General features: G+C 39.7%; 1 protein-coding gene across 1 annotated transcript in view; it reads right to left on the bottom strand.

Annotated features, from left to right (window-relative positions):
* The window catches only part of SCN9A (sodium voltage-gated channel alpha subunit 9), a 158969-nt gene extending 147785 nt beyond the window's left edge, over positions 1–11184 (bottom strand). Inside the window, exon 1 of the mRNA XM_080667299.1 lies at positions 10881–11184. The gene's annotated coding sequence lies outside the window, so the exon portion shown is untranslated. The remainder of the gene's footprint in view (positions 1–10880) is intronic.
* Between the last annotated feature and the right edge of the window lie 9530 nt (positions 11185–20714).

Below are 20714 nucleotides of genomic sequence, written 5' to 3'. Positions count from 1 at the left end.
AAATCTTAGCTATTGTAAATTGTGCTGCTATGAACATAGGGGTGCATATATCCTTTCTGATTGGTGTTTCTGGTTTCTTAGGATATATTCCTAGGAGTGGAATTACTGGGTCAAATGGGAGTTCCATTTTCAGTTTTTTGAGGAAACTCCATACTGTTCTCCACAGTGGCTGCACCAGTCTGCATTCCCACCAGCAGTGCACGAGGGTTCCTTTTTCTCCGCATCCTCGCCAACACTTGTCGTTTGTTGATTTGTTGATGATAGCCATTCTGACAGGTGTGAGATGGTATCGCATTGTTGTTTTGATTTGCATCTCTCGGATAATTAGTGACTTTGAGCATGTTTTCATGTGTCTCTTGGCCTTCCTTCTGTCTTCTTTCGAAAAGCTTCTATTTAGGTCCGTTGCCCATTTTTTTATTGGATCATTTATCTTCCTTTTATTAAGTTGTATAAGCTGCCTGTAGATGTTGGAAATTAAACCTTTATCAGTGATACCATTTGCAAATATGTTCTCCCATACAGTGGGGTTTCTTGTTGTTTTGTTGATGGTTTCTTTTGCTGTGCAAAAGCTTTTTATTTTGATGTAGTCCCATTTGTTTATTTTCTGTTTGGCTTCCATTGCCCTAGGGGCAGTATCACTGAAAAAGTTCTTTTGGCAAATGTCTGAGATTTTGCTGCCTGTGGATTCCTCTAGTATTTTTATGGTTTCCCGTCTTATATTTAAGTCCTGTACCCATTTTGAGTTTATTTTTGTGTATGGTGTAAGTTGGTGATCTAGTTTCATTTTTTTGCATGTATCTGTCCAATTTTCCCAACACCATTTATTAAAGAGACTGTCTTGACTCCATTGTATGCTCATGCCTCCTTTGTCAAATATTAAGTGCGCATATTGGTTTGGGTCGATATCTGGATTCTCTATTCTGTTCCATTGATCTATATGTCTGTTCTTGTGCCAGTACCAGGCTGTTTTGATGACAGTGGCTTTGTAATACAGCTTGAAATCTGGTATTGAGATCCCTCCTACTTTATTCTTCTTTCTCAGGATTGCTGTGGCTATTCGGGGTCTTTTTTTATTCCAGATGAATTTTTGGAGAGTTCTTTCTAGGTCTGTGAAATACGCCGTTGGTATTTTAATGGGGAGTGCATTGAATCTATAGATTGCTTTGGGTAGTATGGACATTTTAATGATGTTGATTCTACCAATCCATGAACATGGTATGTTCTTCCATCTGTTTACATCTTCCTCTATCTCTTTTTTCAGTGTCCTGTAGTTTTCCGCATATAGGTCTTTTACCTCCTTGGTTAGGTTTATTCCTAAGTATCTTAATTTTTTTGGTGCGATGGAAAATGGGATTGCTTTTTTAGTCTCTCTTTCTGTAAGTTCATTGTTGGTGTATAGAAATGCCATAGATTTCTTGGTGTTAATTTTGTATCCTGCTACATTGCCGAATTCATTTATTAAGTCTGTTAGTTTTTTGATGGAGTCTTTCGGGTTTTTTATGTACAATATCATGTCATCTGCAAATAAGGACAGCTTTACTTCTTCTTTTCCAATTTGGATGCCTTTTATTTCTTCTTCTTGTCTAATTGCAGTGGCTAATACTTCCAGTACTATGTCAAACAGGAGTGGTGAGAGTGGGCATCCCTGTCTTGTTCCTGTTCTTAGGGGAAATGGTTTTAGTTTTTGCCCATTGAGTATGATGTTAGCTGTGGGTTTATCATATATAGCTTTTATGATGTTGAGGTATGATCCTTCTATTCCCACCTTGTTGAGAGTTTTTATCAAGAAAGGGTGTTGGATTTTGTCAAATGCTTTTTCTGCATCAATTGATATGACTATGTGATTTTTATCTCTCAATTTGTTTATGTGATGTATCACATTTATTGATTTGCGGATATTGAACCATCCTTGCATTCCTGGGATAAACCCTACTTGGTCATGGTGTATGATCTTTCTGATGTACTGCTGGATCCTATTTGCTAGAATTTTGTTGAGGATTTTGGCATCTACATTCATGAGGGATATTGGCCTGTAATTCTCTTTCATTGTGTTGTCTTTATCTGGTTTTGGTATTAGGGTGATGCTGGCTTCATAGAAGGAGCTTGGAAGTGTTCCTTCCTCTTGAATTTTTTGGAATAGTCTGAGGAGGATAGGTTTTAGTTCTTCCTTGAATGTTTGGTAGAACTCTCCTGTGAAGCCATCTGGCCCCGGGCTTTTGTTTGCCGGAAGCTCTTTGATGACTGCTTCAATTTCTTCCATAGTTACTGGCATGTTGAGCTGTTTAGATTCTTCCTGATTGAGTTTTGGAAGGTTATATTTTTCTAGGAATATGTCCATTTCCTCCAGGTTGTCCAGTTTGTTGGAATAGAGTTGTTCGTAGTATTTTTTAACAATCCTTTGTATTTCGGCGGGATCTGTTGTTATTTCACCTCTTTCATTTCTGATCTTGTTTATTTGGGTCCTCTCCCTTTGCTTCTTGGTGAGCCTGGCTAGAGGTTCATCAATCTTGTTTATCCTTTCAAAGAACCAGCTCTTGGTTTTGTTGATCTTTTGTATTGTTTCTTTGGTCTCTATGTCGTTTATCTGTGCTCTGATCTTTATTATTTCCTTCCTTCTGCTTACACTGGGCTTTTCTTGTTGCTCTTTTTCTAACTCTTTGAGTTGTTGGGTTAGGTAATTTATTACCCCTGTTTCTTGTTTTTTGCAGTAGGCTTGTAGAGCTATGAACTTCCCTCTCAAGACTGCTTTCGCTGTGTCCCATAGATTTTGGATTGTAGTGTTTTCATTGTCATTTGTTGTCATGATGTTTTTTATTTCTTCTTTGATCTCTCTGGTAACCCAGTCATGGTTTAATAGCATGCTGTTTAGCCTCCATGTGTTTGATTTCTTTGGGTTGTTTTTATTGTAGTTGATTTCCAGTTTTATGCCACTGTGGTCTGAGAAGATGCTTGATATGATTTCTATCTTCTTGAATTTGAAGAGACTTTGCCTATGTCCCAACATATGGTCTATCTTTGAAAATGACCCATGTGCGCTTGAGAAGAATGTATATTCTGTGGCTTTGGGGTGAAATGTTCTGAAGATGTCAATTAATTCCATCTGGTCTAGTGAGTCATTTAGGATTGATGTTTCTTTGCTGATGTTTTGTTTAGAGGATTTGTCCAATGGTGATAGTGGGGCATTAAAGTCTCCTACTATGATTGTATTGCTGTCAATGTCTCCCTTGATATCCTCCAGGAGTTTTTTTATGTATTTGGGTGCTCCTGAATTGGGTGCATATATGTTTACCAGAGTTATTTCTTCTTGTTGGATTGCTCCCTTTAGTATTATGAAATGGCCTTCCTTATCTCTTGTTATGTCCTTCAGTTTGAGATCTAATTTGTCAGAAATAAGTATTGCTACCCCAGCTTTTTTTTCAGTTCCATTTGCCTGGAAAACCTTTTTCCATCCCTTCACCCTCAGTCTGTGTGCGTCTTTTTTTCTGAGGTGGGTTTCTTGTAGACAGCAGATATATGGGTCGTGTTTTCTTATCCAATCTGTTACCCTATGTCTTTTGATTGGGGCATTTAATCCATTTACATTTAAAGTTATTATTGATAGGTACTTATTTGTCGCCATTCCTATTCTTTACCCCTGTGTTACTTCTTCGTTTCCTGTTTCTTTCTTTCTTTCTTTCTTTTTTTTTTTTTTTTTTTTTTTTACAGTAGACCCTTTAGCATTTCTTGCATTGCTGGTTTGGTGGTAATAAATTCCCTTAGTCCTTTTTTGTCTGTGAAGCTCCTGATTTCACCTTCAATTTTGATTGACAGCCTTGCTGGGTACAGTATTCTTGGATTCAGCCCCTTCCTTTGCATGACTTTGTATATTTCATTCCATTCCCTTCTGGCCTGATGAGTTTCTGTTGAGAAATCAGTTGCTAGTCTGATGGGGGTTCCTTTGTATGTAACTTTCTGTCTCTCTCTTGCTGCTTTTAAGATTCTTACTTTGTCGTTGGTGTTTGCCAATTTAATTATAATGTGCCTTGGCGTCGGTCTTTTGGGGTTCATTTTGCTTGGGACTCTGTGAGCTTCTTGGATTTGTGTGGGTTTTTTCTTCCCTATATCTGGGAAATTTTCTGTCATTATTTCTTCAAAGAGGTTTTCTATTCCTTGCTCAGCTTCCTTTCCTTCTGGAACCCCTATTATGCGGATGTTGTTTTGTTTCGTGTTGTCCCAAAGTTCCCTTAGACTCTCCTCCTGCCTTTTAATTTTTTTTTCTAGAAGTTGCTTTTCTTGGGTATTTTTTTCCATCTTGTCTTCTAGCTCACTGATGCGGTCCTCTGCTTCTTCTAGTCTACTCTTGATGCTTTCTATTGAGTTCTTTACAGCAGCGATGTCATTTTTCATTTCTTCTTGGTTCTTCTTCATTTCCTCTTGGTTCTTGCTCATATTGTCGAATTTGTCTTCCATTCTTTTCAGCCACCTTATGACCATTTCTCTGAATTCTTTTTCTGGAAGGTTGCTTGCCTCCATTTCGTTTACTTCCTTTTCTGGTGATGCCTGCTTTTCTTTCATATGCGGGCTGCTTCTTTGTCTCCCCATGGTCTCTCTTCTCTGGGTGTCTGGTTATGTAGTTCTCTCTCTCCTGGGTTGATTTAAAGGCACAAAATACAGCACTACCAGGTACAACTCACAAGGCACTGAACAGGAATGTATTCACGATATTAATAACCTCCAATAAAGGTGACCACCAGAGAAAGGCAAATTAGGTGATAGGAGAGAAAGAAGAAGAGGAAAAAAGAAAGAAAGAAAGAAAGAAAGAAAGAAAGAAAGAAAGAAAGAAAGAAAGAAAGAAAGAAAGAAAGAAAAAAGGAGTGTGAAAATGAAATTGGGAAAAGGGAAAGTAAAGAGAAAAAAAAAAGTAAGAGACAAGAAATTGACTAAGAGAGAAAGGGGAACAGACTATATATATATTGGGGATAAAACTCCAATAGAACAATCACTAATCCCAGCAAATGCCAGCAACAAGTGCCTGGGGATTAGTACAAACTACAACACCAACTAATATGGAGTGAGGCAAGGTTAAGCTGAAGCACAAAACAAACAAAAGAATAAACAAAAGAAGAATAAGCAAAACAATCTCACAAAAAAAGCATAAAAATTGGATATAATCTACATTCAAGCAAACAACAACAAAAGGACAGAGATAAGGACAAGTTTATGGATAACTCAGACAGCGAAGGGAGAGGTGTATGTGGACTTGGAGCAGGGGATTGGAGATTAGATATGTAAGTAGGGTGAAATTTTAACAAGGGGTAAACAGAAAGAATAGGGAAAATCTAAAGCAGTAAAAGGGTAAGACAAACAGGACACTGAAAAGGGGGAGGTTAGGAAGAGAGTGATGGCCTAAAGGTAGAGTTGAGATAGAGTAAAACGATGCTAAAGGAAAGATAAAAAATAGAATGTAGAACCCTAATCCCAAAATAAAATGAAGAGAAAATAAAATGACACTTTAAAAAAAAAAAAAAAAAGATAAAATAGCAGTAGTAATAATACGGATTGAAAATAAAAATGTAATCATTAAAAAGGCAAAATCAAGTGATGAAAAAAGAAAAAAAAGTTTCTTGATTAAAAGATGCAAAAAATGAAAATTAAAAAAAAATAAAAAAATAAAAAAAATAAAAGGTAAAAATAAAATGTGGAGTAGTGAAGGTCATTCACTTCCTCTGTTTTTCTGTTTGGCACGCCTGTTTCTCAGTCCAGACAGTATTGCAGTTCCCTGCGATCCACTGCTCTTCGGTGTTGTAAGCCAGTCCTGATTTTAAGCAGGCGGTGTGTCTTAATTTCTCGTATTCCTTTATTTTTGATTACACAAGAGTCAATTTGTGATTCAGCCCCTGGGTGGCAGTGTTTCTGGATTGACTTCCGGGTCTATCTATGGCCTCTCTAGGGAGTGTTAGAGCCTTCTTTCCCTGTGGCACTCGGGCCTGTGGGAGTGGTCTGCCTCAGAGCTGGCTCTCTGATGGTCACTCCCCGCTCCGATCCCCAGGTTCCAGAAAAACAACCTTCCCCTGCAGTCTCCCAGGGTGTCCCCAACTGGGTGATCCTATGTATTGGGCTTAGTAATCAGAAGCAAGGATTTGAAGAGGAAAAAGCCCAAGTGTGCGAACTCCGGGACTGCGAGTGAGCCCAGGCACCCAGGGAGCGCACGGGCTGCGCGTAAGTCTGGACTGCCTGAAATTCTTAGGGTGTCCCTGCACTTCAGATCAAAATGGGTTGCTTTTTAGAGTGCCCTTCTCTTAGCAGCTCTGAGGACCCCTTTCCACAGTCACAGATCACGCCAGCCCCTACAGCCACGGATTTTTCTAGGCACAGACTTCCCTGGTCCTCCAGCTCCCGCAAAACGCGCGTTCCTCTCTCCCGCCGGGACCAGAGACCTCACCTTATCCCAGGCGAAATCTGACCTTTCCGTGGTGGAGTGTAGAGCTTCTCTGAACCCGTGTGCTTGCGCCAGTTGGGGAGCGTTGTTCTGGGGCTCGCAGCTGTTCCTGGGGTGCCGCCGTTGTGGATTCTCAGGCTTCAGATAAGCTCCACTTTCCGGATCAAGATGGCGCAGACTCCGCGTCCAAGCCCGCAGCTCCGGGAGGGGTGTGGCGATTCTTTATTGGCACTGTTCCAGGGTTCCCTTCTCCCTTCCTTCTTCACCACGGCCTGGCATTTTTCCTCACCATCCAAGTTTCATTCCTCCAAACTTTATTCCGACTTTAGCTGCCAAAAGCTGAGGCTTTCCCTGTCGCCTAAAGCCATTTCCTTCCAGATATACAGAGAAGTAAGTTAAACCTCCAATGAAGAAATTTCTTTGTGCAGGATGGCGAGACACCAAAACTGTTCTTTCGTATCTCACATTCGGTGAATGCTCTTCCATAAATCCTCATGTGAAAATTATTTTTAGATAGTCTTATAGTGTCCTTTAGTATGACCTTGCCATCTTAAATGGCAATCTGATTTTCATAGTTCTGAAGAAGGAAGCTATAATACCCTGTGTAATAATAAATTAGTGGACTGTGGTATGTAAAACAGAGGGCCATCTTCAATTAGTACACAGATGCACTCCAAAACATTACAACAACCATGATGTGCCATCTTAATAGCACATTTGACAAAATCCCTGGTGACAATTCATAAAATACTTTTAGTCCTTCGGAAGAGACATGATTGCCAAATTCTTGACCCCAAACTCCCCAAAATGAAAACAATATCATGAATCAATGCTGGTCACCTACTTGCAAGCAAAACTTTCAACCAAATATTAGTAGCAAAACTACTTTTTGGTTTATCCTTAGGTGTAGTCTCAAAAAAAAAATAATTGAGGTTTTATTGCCACACAAAGTTTTGTGAATGTGTGTATAAATATGATGCTATCATTAGCCAGCATGCAGTTTGAAGTCCCTCCTCTGGCGCCAAATAATAGTCATGGATCTTCCTGGATTAGCCCACAGTGTCTCTCAGAGCCTTTCTTAGTGAACAATTGAATTTGAGAGATAATTTGCCCCTTGAGCCTGGAGTAAACACCAACTTGGATCATGTGAGCACCAAATCTTAAGCCTGAGTCTCACTTGACCATATTTACATCAGCTGAGCCTACTCAGATGCTCATTTTTATTACAAAAAATATTTTAAATTTATTAATTACCAATTTACCCTAAATTCTTGGTAAAATATACAGATTTAAACCAAATACAGTCATCATTGTATGTTAGGAGTCATTCATACTAAAGTCATATTGGCTTATGCACTCCAATTTTTCTTTAAAATACATTTTAATTCAGTTGTGGTCACTGCTTTCCTAAGAATACATTATAATCTACTTACCTTTGAACATGTTATTGCCTAATAATTACTTAAAGATAGGAATACATCTCAGGATATTTTAATTTTACCTATTCAAAATCAGAGTACAAGGCTGTGAACGTACCAGATTCTCAACAACAGGAAATGCATATATTTACTGGATTGATGTGCTCTCTGATGAAATAAGTCATATCTTTGTATTGAAATATCTGGGGACACCCTCCCTCACTACTTCATGCCAGGCACTGTACTGGAAGCTAACTCAACAATAAAGTCCTGCACTATGAAACATGCATTGTCCAAATCCACAAAATATCCGCATGCTGTATAATCAGCACTGTGAAGGAAACAAACCAGGTACCAAGATAGAAACTAACAGATGACAACCTACTTTTGACAAGGTGATCCAGAATGATCTGAGGAAGAGGCCTTTGAGCTGAGGCTTAGAAGGAGCTAGCCATTCAAAGAGAGAAAGGAATAGTCCAGGCTCTAAGAACAGCATTTGAAAACGCCTTAGGAAATTTCTCCACATGGTCCAGGTAGTAAAAGACCAGTATGGCTGGCTGGAGCATATAAATGAGAGGGAGATGGGTTCAGTGAGGTTGTAGAGAAGGGGTCATATCACAGAGTGAGCTGCATGTTAACAGAAGGAATTTGCGGTTGATCTGTTTCTGTGTTTCTGCATTTATTCATATCGATGCAGTCATGAGTCAATGAATATTTTTAAGAAGAGGCATCATTGCTTATTATTAAGAGTTACTTGCAGGAGGAAAAATCTATGGAAGTAGAACAAACTATAAAGGCTGTAGCAGGAACCTGAGTAAATTATGACGATGGCCTAAACTAATTTGGTGGCAGGAGAGATACAGATAACAGAGTGGAAGAGATACATCTGAGAAGTATAATTGAATAGAAGCGTGTCTGGATAATAAGATTGATAGATCTAAATATGGCCTGGTTAGGGGTGAAATGCCATCATGAGGAAAAGAGAGCAATCAACACTTGGTGGATGGTTGAGTCATTTATTCAAATGATGGGATGTGGGAAAGAATCTATAACAGAGTTTTAGGAAAAATCATGCTATTACTATCATGACATTTAGAACGGCCCATACACATTTGTAAACATTTAGCTCCTTTGCAAGGTTAGAAAAGTAGCGTATAAATCCTTTCAGCACTTCACACTTTCTTCCACATATCTAAGTGGAATAGATAGTAGATAAATATTAGTATTCATTATTCATGCAAAAATGTAAGACTCTATTGTTTTGTCCTTGCCACAGAGAAAACGGGTTGGTCTTAATAAAAAGTTGGATAGGATCCCTCTGATTCCACCTCTGAATTTCTTACTTTTTCTCTGCTGCCAAAACACATCTCAGCCACAGGTAGCAAAAACACAAGCACTGAGACAGGAGAACTCCCAAGATTATCTCTGAGTCCCAGGAGACACAAGGAGGCACCAGAATGCCCTTGGGAGAGAGCCAGACCTGACTCATCTTTCTTCCATAGAAGCACCAGGTACCGGTGAGCCCTGCCCTGCACCATAAGAATCATGGCATATTGTGTACCCACCCTCTGTAAAAATATGTCACTGTATCCCATGACTGCACAGTGGTTCACTTCCAAAAGGGAACCTCTAGTAGCCAGGTATTTTTAACACCTACAAAATACAAAAAATTGACCTTAAGTAAAGCTATTATCAGTTTCCTAAATGGAGGGCACAGCCTCCATTACATCTAATGCCTTATTTTGTCTAGCACTTTGTTGTAAGCAGTATTCTAACAATCATGATAATTCCATACACAGGGATCAAAATAGACTAGCTTTCAAATAATCAAGATATTTTTTAAAATCCTAAGAAAGTGAACTCTAATTTAAAAAAAATAATGAAAAAAGTAATTAGAAGATTCAATGAAAAGGACTACTTAATAATTGGATTTGGTTTGCATATTATTTTTAGACAGACTATATTTATGTTAAAGCAAAAATCATGAAAATATATGTTAAAATACCAAAAGAAAGAAGGAAAAACAGCAATAGAAATAGAAAAGAACATTAAGAGTCGGTGTTTTCGAAAAGAACTTAACCCCCAACTCACACTCAGCCACTGAAAATCCACCATTATTTTAAAAGCTCATATTGATTTGGTCTTTATCTTATTGAACTGAGCTTTTTAAAAACTCCCCTACTATTCTCTCATAAAATTGCTCTTCGCTTCAAAGGAGATATAAATTACTGGGAGAGCTGCAGCTGTAATAATTAAAAAACACTAAAATAATGAATTAAATAATCACAAAGTTGTCATTACATTTTCTTGTTTCGGAATCTTGTTTTGATCTTTGAATTGCCTTACTACAAGTAACGAAAGTACCTATTCTCCGCCCCCGCCCCCCCCCCCCCCGCCCCAAAGTAAATATCGGTTTCTGTTGAAGTGGATAAAAAGTTAAAGTGATTCTGAACCTTATCTGAATTTCACTATAAAAGGCATAATCATTTGAAAAACAAGCTGCGTGGAGAACTGGGGCTAAGCAGTCTTGTCAATTATTTGTTTGTGTGCCCCCCAGGGTTGTGGCATTTCTTCCCTGTCCCTCAGGTAGTATCTATCAGCTGCTGGTTCTCACCTTAGCCAATGGGACATAGAACTCTTTATTTTTTTGCTCATAAAGAAAAGACCTGTCCCTGGAACCGAAACCCATCCAACAACTCTGCTAGCATCAACAGGAAGAAAAAACCATCAGGTGTCTTGCCCTTTCCACATTTCAGAACCTGGCAGCAAACTCACAAGGTCAAAACCCGCAAAGGACCGGCGCTGCAGTGGAAACAGTTGCCTCCCCAGCCTTCTCAGCTCCTCTAGCCCCCAATATTGGGCGGTCCCCGCCCGCACACCGCCCAGCTTCCCCCGCTCTACTTTCCAGGAGGCTTAACACCGGGTGGCCAAAGCCGAGAGATGCGAATATGGACACAGGTGGGTGTGGCGGCTGAGGAGAGCACTGGCGACACCGGTGGCTTCCCTGCCACCAACACCAGAGGAGCAAGAGAAAAGGCACTTACTTGCAACCTTGCCCGCCGGTCATGCCCACCAGTCCCCCCGCAGAACCTGGCCCCAGGAAGGGCGCGGGCTTCAGGGACCCTTCCTCGCTCCCGCGGCGTTCCCTCCGCTGCTGCTCCACCCTTGTTCTTTAGGCTCCTGTTGCCCAGCGTGCGCCCGCCGCCACTAGCCGCCTGCACCCAAGCCAGCCCAGCCCCGGCCAGCCGAGCGGAAGAATTGGAAAGCAGACACCCGCTGCGGGAGCGCTGGCAGGGCCCGCACCACCCCTGCGCCCCTCCTTCCGGGCGCGCCCAGGCCTGCAGCCCCGCCCCACGCGGGCCCCGCCCTCCCTCTCCATCCGCCCCTTCGCAGACCTGTCCCACCCTCCCTCCTGCGCTCCACTCCCCAGGGCGCGTAGGGCCGGGACCCAGCTCCCGGCGCGGCGGTGGCGAAGCTGTAGCCCTTCCACTCTGTGCCAAGTAGGAGGCAGAGGAGGGGTCGCAACCTCTCATTTACAGCTACCCTACGGGGTGGGGTGAGGTGGGGCGCGTGTGTGTGTGTGTGTGTGTGTGCGCGCGCGCGCGCGCGTGTACTTGTGTGCATGTATGTGCGTGTGTGTGTGCGTGTGTGTGTGTGTGTGTGTGTGTCCAACTGTCAGAAGAGCCCTTCCCTTCCCTCTCCCCCAGCCCCATCACCCCTCCCTCCCTCCCTGCTCAGCAGAATCTGCTAACGTTTCGGAGAAGTCACTTAGCGGGGCTTGGCGGGGAGCCGGAGAACTCCCCTGCAGAGGAGGTGGGGACCCATGGCCATGGCCCTGGGCTCTGAGGATTGGAGACTAGAATCAGTTTCTTCCCTGGGGCTTTGCCCGCAGAGACCGGCGGTGGCGCGCAAGACAGTGTCTAGGCTACGATTTTTCTTTTCTTTTTTATAATCGATCGATCGGGTTGCCGAGTCTTCCAGGCAGGCAAAGAATTATACTTTTTTTTTCTAAGGTGGAGTGAGGAGTCAGGTCGTCATGGTGGAGAGGGAGACATGGGGGAGAGGCTGCTTTCTCAGAGCACCATGGGTCATAAGGGGTTGTGAGTTTGAGCTGGGTAGGTGCGACTGTGAAAAGAAATCTTTTTTAAATCAGAGAGAGAGAGAGTTTTCTACAGCTGCCTGCTGGGAGGAAGATTGATGGGAACAGGACTGAATTCTCTTTCTCAAAGAGAAATTGTAAATTTCCACCAAGGAGAAAAATCAAGGGTTACTTTGGGGTAGAGTGGATTTCTGGATTTAGGCTTTTAAAAGGGGCAGATCACTTCGCAGTAGAAACCTGAGTGATGGGCATTTGCAGCTCTAGTGTTATTTGTGCCCACACCTTCTATTGTGGACATGGTACTTATCCACACAGGATTTCAAGTGTGGTAAACACAGGATTTCAAGCCCGAGGATTTACCCTTCATTGATGCTTATTGAGCTCATGAGGTTTGCTGTAGGCTTTTGGACCTTATATTCTTGATGTGAAAGATGTGCTAGGGAAGGAAGGAACTTTCAGTTTCTGAGGTTCTCCACTGAAGGGTGAACTTGGTCACTTGGGGATACTAGTAATTCTCAATGTAAGTCACCTTCTCCTCCTTGATTGGTTGCAGACATAAGAAGAGTTCAACTGTATCAGCAATGACAGCCTTTTTGATGAGATGCAATCATTGCCATTTTGTTTTCTTGAGACCCTCAAGATAGCCTTCAACTCAGTTGTCTCTGAGAAGTAACATGAGCACAATCAACCCTTTCTCTTACAGCTGTCTGACATCTGATCTCCTTTCTATCAGGGAAAAATCCATATGACACAGAATAATTAGAATCCACGGGATTTCACATCTATGTTATATTTTCTCTTAAGCAGATAAATTAGAACCTAAAGACTCTAGCTGATTAAGAGAACTAAAAAATCATCAATGGCTCTAAAATTATAAAATTTATTAAGATGATTAGCACAGATTTGATCAATAAATTCCAAAATACTCACTCAAGAACAAATCAAATTACTATATTATGAAATATAGTGAGCTTATTGGATTTGTTATTCCTAGAAATAATGCAAAATTAAGACAAAAATAGATCCAAGATGAATTGATAAATGATGGCACCATATGGAATTATTACAGGAAACTTGGGGTCACCTTTGGTAGTTAATATCATATAGCACTATTCAGAAAATACCATGGGATAGTGAAGGAATATTGGGATCGTTTTAATGAAGTATAGCAATTATTCAAAAACCTAACCCAAGGATAAGTTTTTATTGATTTTTTTTTTGAGAGATAGAGAAAGAAGCACTGATGTGAGAGAGAAACATCAATTGGTTGCCTCCTGTATGAGCCCTGACAGGGTATGGAACCCACAACCTAGGTATGTGCCCTGACTCGGAATTGAACCCACAACTTTCTGGTTATGGAGAAGAATGCTCCAACCAACTGAGCCACCCAGCCATGGCAAGTATAGCAATTTTTAACACTGGACAAAAATTACTTTCCATCTGTGTGATGGGAAAGGAATTTTTTGTCTCTTCCCCCTGTCACTAAGAAAATAATGAATAGTATATATCCTGCTTTGCCAATGAGTGTGTATTTTTGTTACATATATATAATATGTTTACATGTATTTATTTATTATATATACTAGTGGCCCGGTGCACGAAATTCATGCATATTAAAAGGGAATTAATTAGAGGAAACATTTTAATATTGCTATTTGCCCTTTCTCTATAATAGAAGTGTCAGAGATGAAAGAAAATTAGTAAAATGTATATGAAAATCTCCCTCCTGTCAGAGTCTGGGGCACGCCATGGGACCCAGAGTCAAGTCCCTGCGCCCACCTGCGTGTGCCTCGAAATCATGCGAGACCCAGACCCGGTCGGCCCCACCCCCATCAAGCCCCATCAGGTGGGGTGCACAGCCTCAGGTCCCCCATCAAGCCCTGCCAGGTAGGGGGTGCAGCCTCAGGTTCCCTGGCCTTGTACCAGGTGGGGGACGTGGCTTTAGGTCCCCCAGCGCAGCCTCAGGTCCCCTGGCCTGACGCTAGGGCGGGGGGGTGTGGCCTCAGGTTCCCTGGCCCCAGTGCCGGGGTAGGGAACATGGCCTCAGGTACCCCCATCCCAGCACGAGGGTGTGACAACCATTTGCATATTAACTCTTTTTTTTAAAAAATATATTTTATTGATTTTTATACAGAGAGGAAGGGAGAGGGATAGAGAGCTAGAAACATCGATGAGAGAGAAACATCGATCAGCTGCCTCCTGCACGCCCCCTACTGGGGATGTGCCCGCAACCAAGGTACATGTCCTTGACCGGAATCGAACCTGGGACCCTTGAGTCCGCAGGCCGACGCTCTATCCACTGAGCCAAACCGGTTTCGGCTTAACTCTTTATTATATAGGATTTTTCCACCATAAGAGTATATTCACAAATACATCCTCAATATACCTAAGTTCTTTTTAAAAGTTTCAAAGAGAAAACCTCCTAGGTCTACCTTAAGTACCCCTTGTAAGATTTTGCCTTTGAGCTCATTGGCAAAGCATGATGTATATTGTTCATTATCTTCCCATTTCTCTTTCATCCCCGAATATTATTTACCTTCCACCTATTTATTTTATGTGCCATTCTTATTCTCCCAAGCATTTGTAATCGGTTACTTTTAGTCTATGTTGTCTGTGCTTTTATTGCTCTTTTGAGATTTTTTGTTTCTGTTTAAATCAAGAAAAAGACTGAGTCTTTCATTGAATATTATACTAAACACCTCTGAGAATTCACCAAACACTAAATGATCGTGTCAAATGTAGACATAAGTAGATGGTGCCAGCGAGAAAGCTAAAGGATAGTTTTGAATTATGGGAGGCTGATAAAATACCTGGTTGAACCAATAAATTCCTAAGACTATTCACAAAGATCACCTATAACTTGGGTAGAAAGAAGTGGAGATGTTTACATGTTGAAACTAATGTTATACTTCAAAATCATAACAGGAATAAAGAATTTTATTTTACTCTGTGGTACTGTGGAAATCTACACTTTTATCTTTTCCATAATTGCCGCTCCATTTTTTAAAACTATAGTCATTTCTGGAGGAGAGATAAATAGACAGTAATATGAAGACAATGAAATAAATAAAAATACCTAAGGCCAGGGGAAAAAACTAATGGAATGCATCAAGTAAAAAAAAAATCTGGATTTCAGACAGGGCTAGAAATAATTTGTATTCCCCCCGCCAGCCAAAGTGGAAATGCCTCATCACCCATGCAATATTGGGTAGAGTCTTTAGAAAGGTACTTTCCTAAAAATGGGGCTAAAATAGAAAGCTATTTTAGCCCCATTATAAGGAAAGTACCTTTCTAAAGTTTAGTTTAAAGTTGCTCTAGATTTATTCCGACAAAGCTTAAAAGGATGTATTTATATAGTAATGAATAAGATGGTAAATTTTGAATTTGAGGCCTGATTTAGCGATATCTGAATTACCTAACTATTCCAAGAAACATGATGATATTCTGAGAATGCATTATCAAGTGAAAATGTAGTGAAGACAGGTTGAATGGCAAATAATAATATATTTTTAACAAATGGTCAATATGTTTTTATAAAAAATTTTGAAATGTAATTAGGTTAAACTCTTGCAATTATTTTGGTTCTTGCCAGTGCAATTAGTAATAATGCCTATTGAAGTTTTAATATGTACCAGGCATTATTTTTAAAACTTTACTTGTGTAACTTATTTAATACACTAGAGGCCAGATGCACGAAGATTCGTGCAAGAATAGGCCTTCCTTCCCCTGGCTGCTGGCTCCGCCTTCGCTCCAGCCCGGAGCCTCCTTTCACCTCTCGCCTTGTCGTGTCAATTTGCATATTCCCTCCTTATTGCGGAGTTATGGTCAATTTGTATATTCCATCTTTATTAGGTAGGATACAACTCCTGCAGGTAGATAAAATCATAATTCCATATTTCCAGCTAACAAAACTAAGCTATGAAGGATTAAACAATTTGCCCAAGGCCACCCAGCTATGCGGAAGAGCCAATAAGCTCACTCTATATTTTACGTACTCAGGTTCTGGGGCCTGTGTGCTTAAGTAAGTACCATTAGAGGGAAGTGGCTATTCTATGTCTAATAAAGACAATATGTGTATTTAGAAAATATTAGCCAGACCACATTATAATTATGAAAATAAAATTTGGTAAGTGTAGAACAAAATACATAAACATAAAGTAAGCTCAACCCTCAATAGTTGATTCATTCACAAACAAAACTGTTGACTGAAACAAACAAGTTGGTGAAGTGGAATCTCTTCATAGTACTGTGGAAAGAGTACAGAAGCCATTTTCTGATCTACCAATTATTACCTGCTTCCAGTAGGTGTGAATTCTAATCTCTGTGTATTCCAGTTTTCTCCTTCATAAATTAGAAGGTCTGTGCTCAATTAATTTTAAGGTCCTTTCTTCCCTGATCTTTTAGATTTGTTTCTTTTATATGAATATATGCATCTTTCCAAGTAAAATTTAAATAGAACATTCTTTCATGGAAACATTGTTGTTTGTGAGCAACATGTACTAGTATATTTTCTCTATGATAGCCACTTTTGGAAGAGAAATAATCAAATGAGAAAATTAAATAGAAGTTATAGACTCAAATTTGAAGTTTTTTTTACTTCACTGGATTATGACTGTTTCCTTCAGAGCTACCCCGGTACAAAAAATTCTAGCACAGTGCTGACAGTGGACACTCTGTATACACCATTAATTTGCATACGTACAGTTCAAAATCAGTTTCCTCCTCATTCATTTTTGATAAGTGCTATACCTGCTGCCACCTGGTGTTCAAAATAAGTCAAATGTCTTAGAAGGTAATCTAAAAACCTTTTACTTTTTAAAAAAAACTTCTTTTTAGAGCAGTTTTAACTCTACAATAAAATTGAGATGAAGGTACGGAGACTTCTCATATATCCCCACGCTCCACACATGCGTAGCCTCCCCCATTATCAACATCATTCACCAGAATGGTACTTTTTATTATTATTTTTTTTTTTTAACCCAAGGATGAACCTACATTCACATATTATAATCATCTGAAGTCCATAGTTTACCTTAGCATTCAGTCTTGGTGTTTTACATTCTATGGGTTTAGACCCGTGGTCGGCACACTGCGGCTTGCGAGCCACATGCGGCTCTTTGGCCCCTTGAGTGTGGCTCTTCCACAAAATACCATGGCCTGGGCAAGTCTATTTTGAAGTAGTGGCGTTAGAAGAAGTTTAAGTTTAAAAAATTTGGCTCTCAAAAGAAATTTCAGTCGTTGTACTGTTGATATTTGGCTCTGTTGACTAATGAGTTTGCCGACCACTGGTTTAGACAAATGTATAATGGCACCTCTCCATCACTATAATATCATACAGAGTAGCTTCACTACCCTAAACATACTCTGTGCTCTGCCTTTTCCCTCTCCGCCCCTGGCAATCATTAATTATTTCATTGTCTCCACAGTTTTGCCTTTTTCAGATGTCATATTATTGGAAGAATAAAGTATGTAGCCTTTTCAGACTGGCTTCTTTCACAGTAATATGTATTTAAATTTCTTTCATGCCTTTTTTCATGGCTTGATTGTTTTTGGGGGGTGTTTTTTTTGGGGGGGGCGCTGAATAATAGTCCATTGTTGTCTGGCATTTTATTTATTATTCACTGAAGGACATCTTAGTTGCTTCCAAGTTTTGGCAATTGTGAATAAAGCTGCTGTAAACATCCATGTGCAGGTTTTCATGCGGACATAAGTTTTCAAATTCTTTGGGTAAATTCCAAGGAGTATAACTGCTGGGTCATATGCTAAGAGTATATTTAGTTTTGTAAGAAATTGCAAAACCATCTACCAAAGTCACTGTACCATTTTACACTTCCACCACAATGTATGATAATTTCTTTTGGTCTGTATCTTCATGAGCATTTGGTGTTGTCAGTGTTACACATTTTGGTCATTCTAATAGGTGTGTAGGGGTATCTCATTGTTGTTTAAATTTGCATTTTCCTAATTCTCCATGTGCTGTGGAACATCTTTTCATATACTTATTTGCCATCTGTGTATCTCCTTCTCTATATCTGAGGTGACTATTAAGGTTTTTGGCTCATTTTTAATAGTTTTTTTTTTGTTTGTTTTCATATTGTTGAGTTTTAAGAGCTCTTTTTATATTTTGGATATCAGTCATGTATCAGATGTGTCTTTTGCAAATATTTCCTCCCACTATGTGACTCTTCTTCTAATTCTCTGATATTGTTTTTCACAGAGCAGCACTTTTAACTTTAATGAAGTCCACTTATCAATTCTTTCTTTCATGGATTGTGTCTTTGATATATCTAAAACATCATCACCATATGCAAGGTCATCTAGGGTGTTCTCCTATAAGAGTTTTATTGTTTTGCACTTTACATTAAGGTCTGTGATCTATTTTGAGTTCATTTTTATGAAGGACTTAGGTCTATGTCTAGATTCTCTTTTTTTGCATGTGGATGTCCAGTTTTTCCAGCACTATTTGTTAAAATACCATCTTTGCTTCATTGTATTTATCAGAGAATTTATTATGTACTGTGCTTCAATAGCACTGTTGAAAAAAAGGGGGATACACTTAGAATATTCAGCCATTCATATGTACTTCTTATTTATGGACACTTCCCAAAATATATATCTGAATTAGATCATCAATGAACTATAAATTGAGGCCCAATTGATACAACTGCTTTTCCTGTTCTCTTGGGCCATCAGCCTACATTAGGGGATGTGATAAGCATCAGCCTTATGGGAATTGGAGAAGGAAGGGGATGGCGACAGAAGGCTGAAATGATGGCTACTGGCTAATTGTAGCTTTTAATGATCCACCCTACAAGTTCTTGGAAGTCTCCCATATTATACATATTTGAAAAATGATCTGTATCATCAACCTGGATTGTATTTCTCAGGAATTAAGAACATAATGACTCAATTTTGACAGATTTATGTGACTATTTATTTCCTTTAACATTCTTTTTATCAATCAATTTGCTTTCTATCCCTTTCCCAGTGATTTGCTTTGTAGTATTACTAGTAATGAGCTGTAGAGTCATGCAATCTTATCTTTCTTTTCTACATTTAGTTAAAAATCTCTATATCTAAACAAAGCTAGACAAATCTGTTTAGGGTCAATATTAAAGAACATTTTTCAATTTTTAAAAAGAAGAAATAAACAAATACATCACAGGGTGAAGCATACTGTAGTATTTAAAAGCAGGTGATGCTTGTTGTGTTAGTATGAGAAAGCTCTTTACTCACTCTAGGATCTAGTTGTCTCATCTGGGAACAATGATACCTGACTTTCTGAGTCTGTGAGGATTACATAAGACCACATCGATATAAAAACCTTAACACTGGGCTTGGCACATAAAACACTTAGTTAATGCTCAATGATAAATACATAAGTAAATAGAGTAATAGATTGTATTTTGAGTGTTCATGGCATGCCAGGCATTGGCACACAATCACATTAAATCCTCATTACAATCCATAAGGTACGTATTTTTATTACACCTGCTTAACAAATAAGGATACTGAGGCCTATCTTAAATAAATAACCTTTTACACAAAGAGTAAGTGATGCTATTCTACTTCTATTGAGTGGAAACAAAAATCAACAACCAAAGGAGGGGAAGAGAAAGAGGAAGGGAGAGAGGAAGGAAAAAAAAGCCAGAGAAGAGAGAAAAGAGAAGTGTTCTTTAGTTTGCTGAGACATGAAATACTCCTTTATTTCAAGAGCCTTTGATCATGCAGCTGTCTGATTGGAAGGACACTCCCATTCATTGTTTAGCCAACTCTTTTCATCCATTACTTCTCAGCTTTAAGCCAATTTTCAACTCCCACGGCTGGGTCAGGTTTTCCCTGCCTTAGCTTTGAACTTTCCTTTCATCATGCTTGACACAATTGTAATTAATTGTCTAATTATTTTTAGCCTAACTACAAAACCAAAGCTCTGTGCAAAGGGAATATACCTACTTTGTTTATTTGTATGCCTTAATGCTAAAGGATGTCTGATAAAGAGAAACTCAGTTATTAAACAAATGGAATAATAAAGAATAATAAGAAATAGACAAGTGAATGTGGGGCTGATGATGGTGAGATATTTCATCAAGCAGCATATACCAATAAGGAAGCGATAAAAAATAGTGCAGTAAAATAATTACAACCTGTAAACCCCTAAGTGATGGGGCCCCTGCCAGTCCCTTTCACTTCATTGTCTATACTCTCCTCCTCACTCACCATATTCAAGTTGATGAGTCTTTTTCCAGGTTTTAGAATCCACCCACATTGTTCTGAGTTGTATGCTTTTCCTGGAGCTGCTGTGACAAACCATCACAAACTGGTTGCTTTAGAACAACAGACATTTATGCTCTCACCATTCTGGAGGCCAGAAGTCTGAAATCAAGGTGTGGGCAGGTTTGATTCCTCCTAGAGGCTCTGGAGAGAGAATCTAGTTACTCCATGACTTCTCTCTTGGCTTCTGATAGTTGCCAACATTTCTTGGGTTTCCTTGGCCTATAAATGCATCATTTAGTCTCTGTTATCACGTGGTGTTCTCTGTGTGTGTGTGTGTGTGTGTGTGTGTGTGTGTGTGTGTCCAAATTTCCCTCCTCCTATAAGAACTTTATAAACCCAGCCTAATTCATTATGTCCTCATCTCAATTTGATTACATACATAAAGACTCTATTTCTAAAGGTCACATGCACAGGTGCTAGGGGTTAGGACTTGAACATTTCTTTTTGCAGGACACAATGCAACCCACAACAGCAGCCCAGAGTCTAACACTGCTATTTTTTCTGC

The sequence above is a fragment of the Plecotus auritus genome (genome assembly GCF_963455305.1).
Source record: "Plecotus auritus genome assembly, chromosome: 5".
Lineage (NCBI taxonomy): Eukaryota > Metazoa > Chordata > Mammalia > Chiroptera > Vespertilionidae > Plecotus > Plecotus auritus.
Note: the sequence above shows the minus strand (reverse complement) of the source record. Positions and strands in the feature narration are given on the sequence as shown.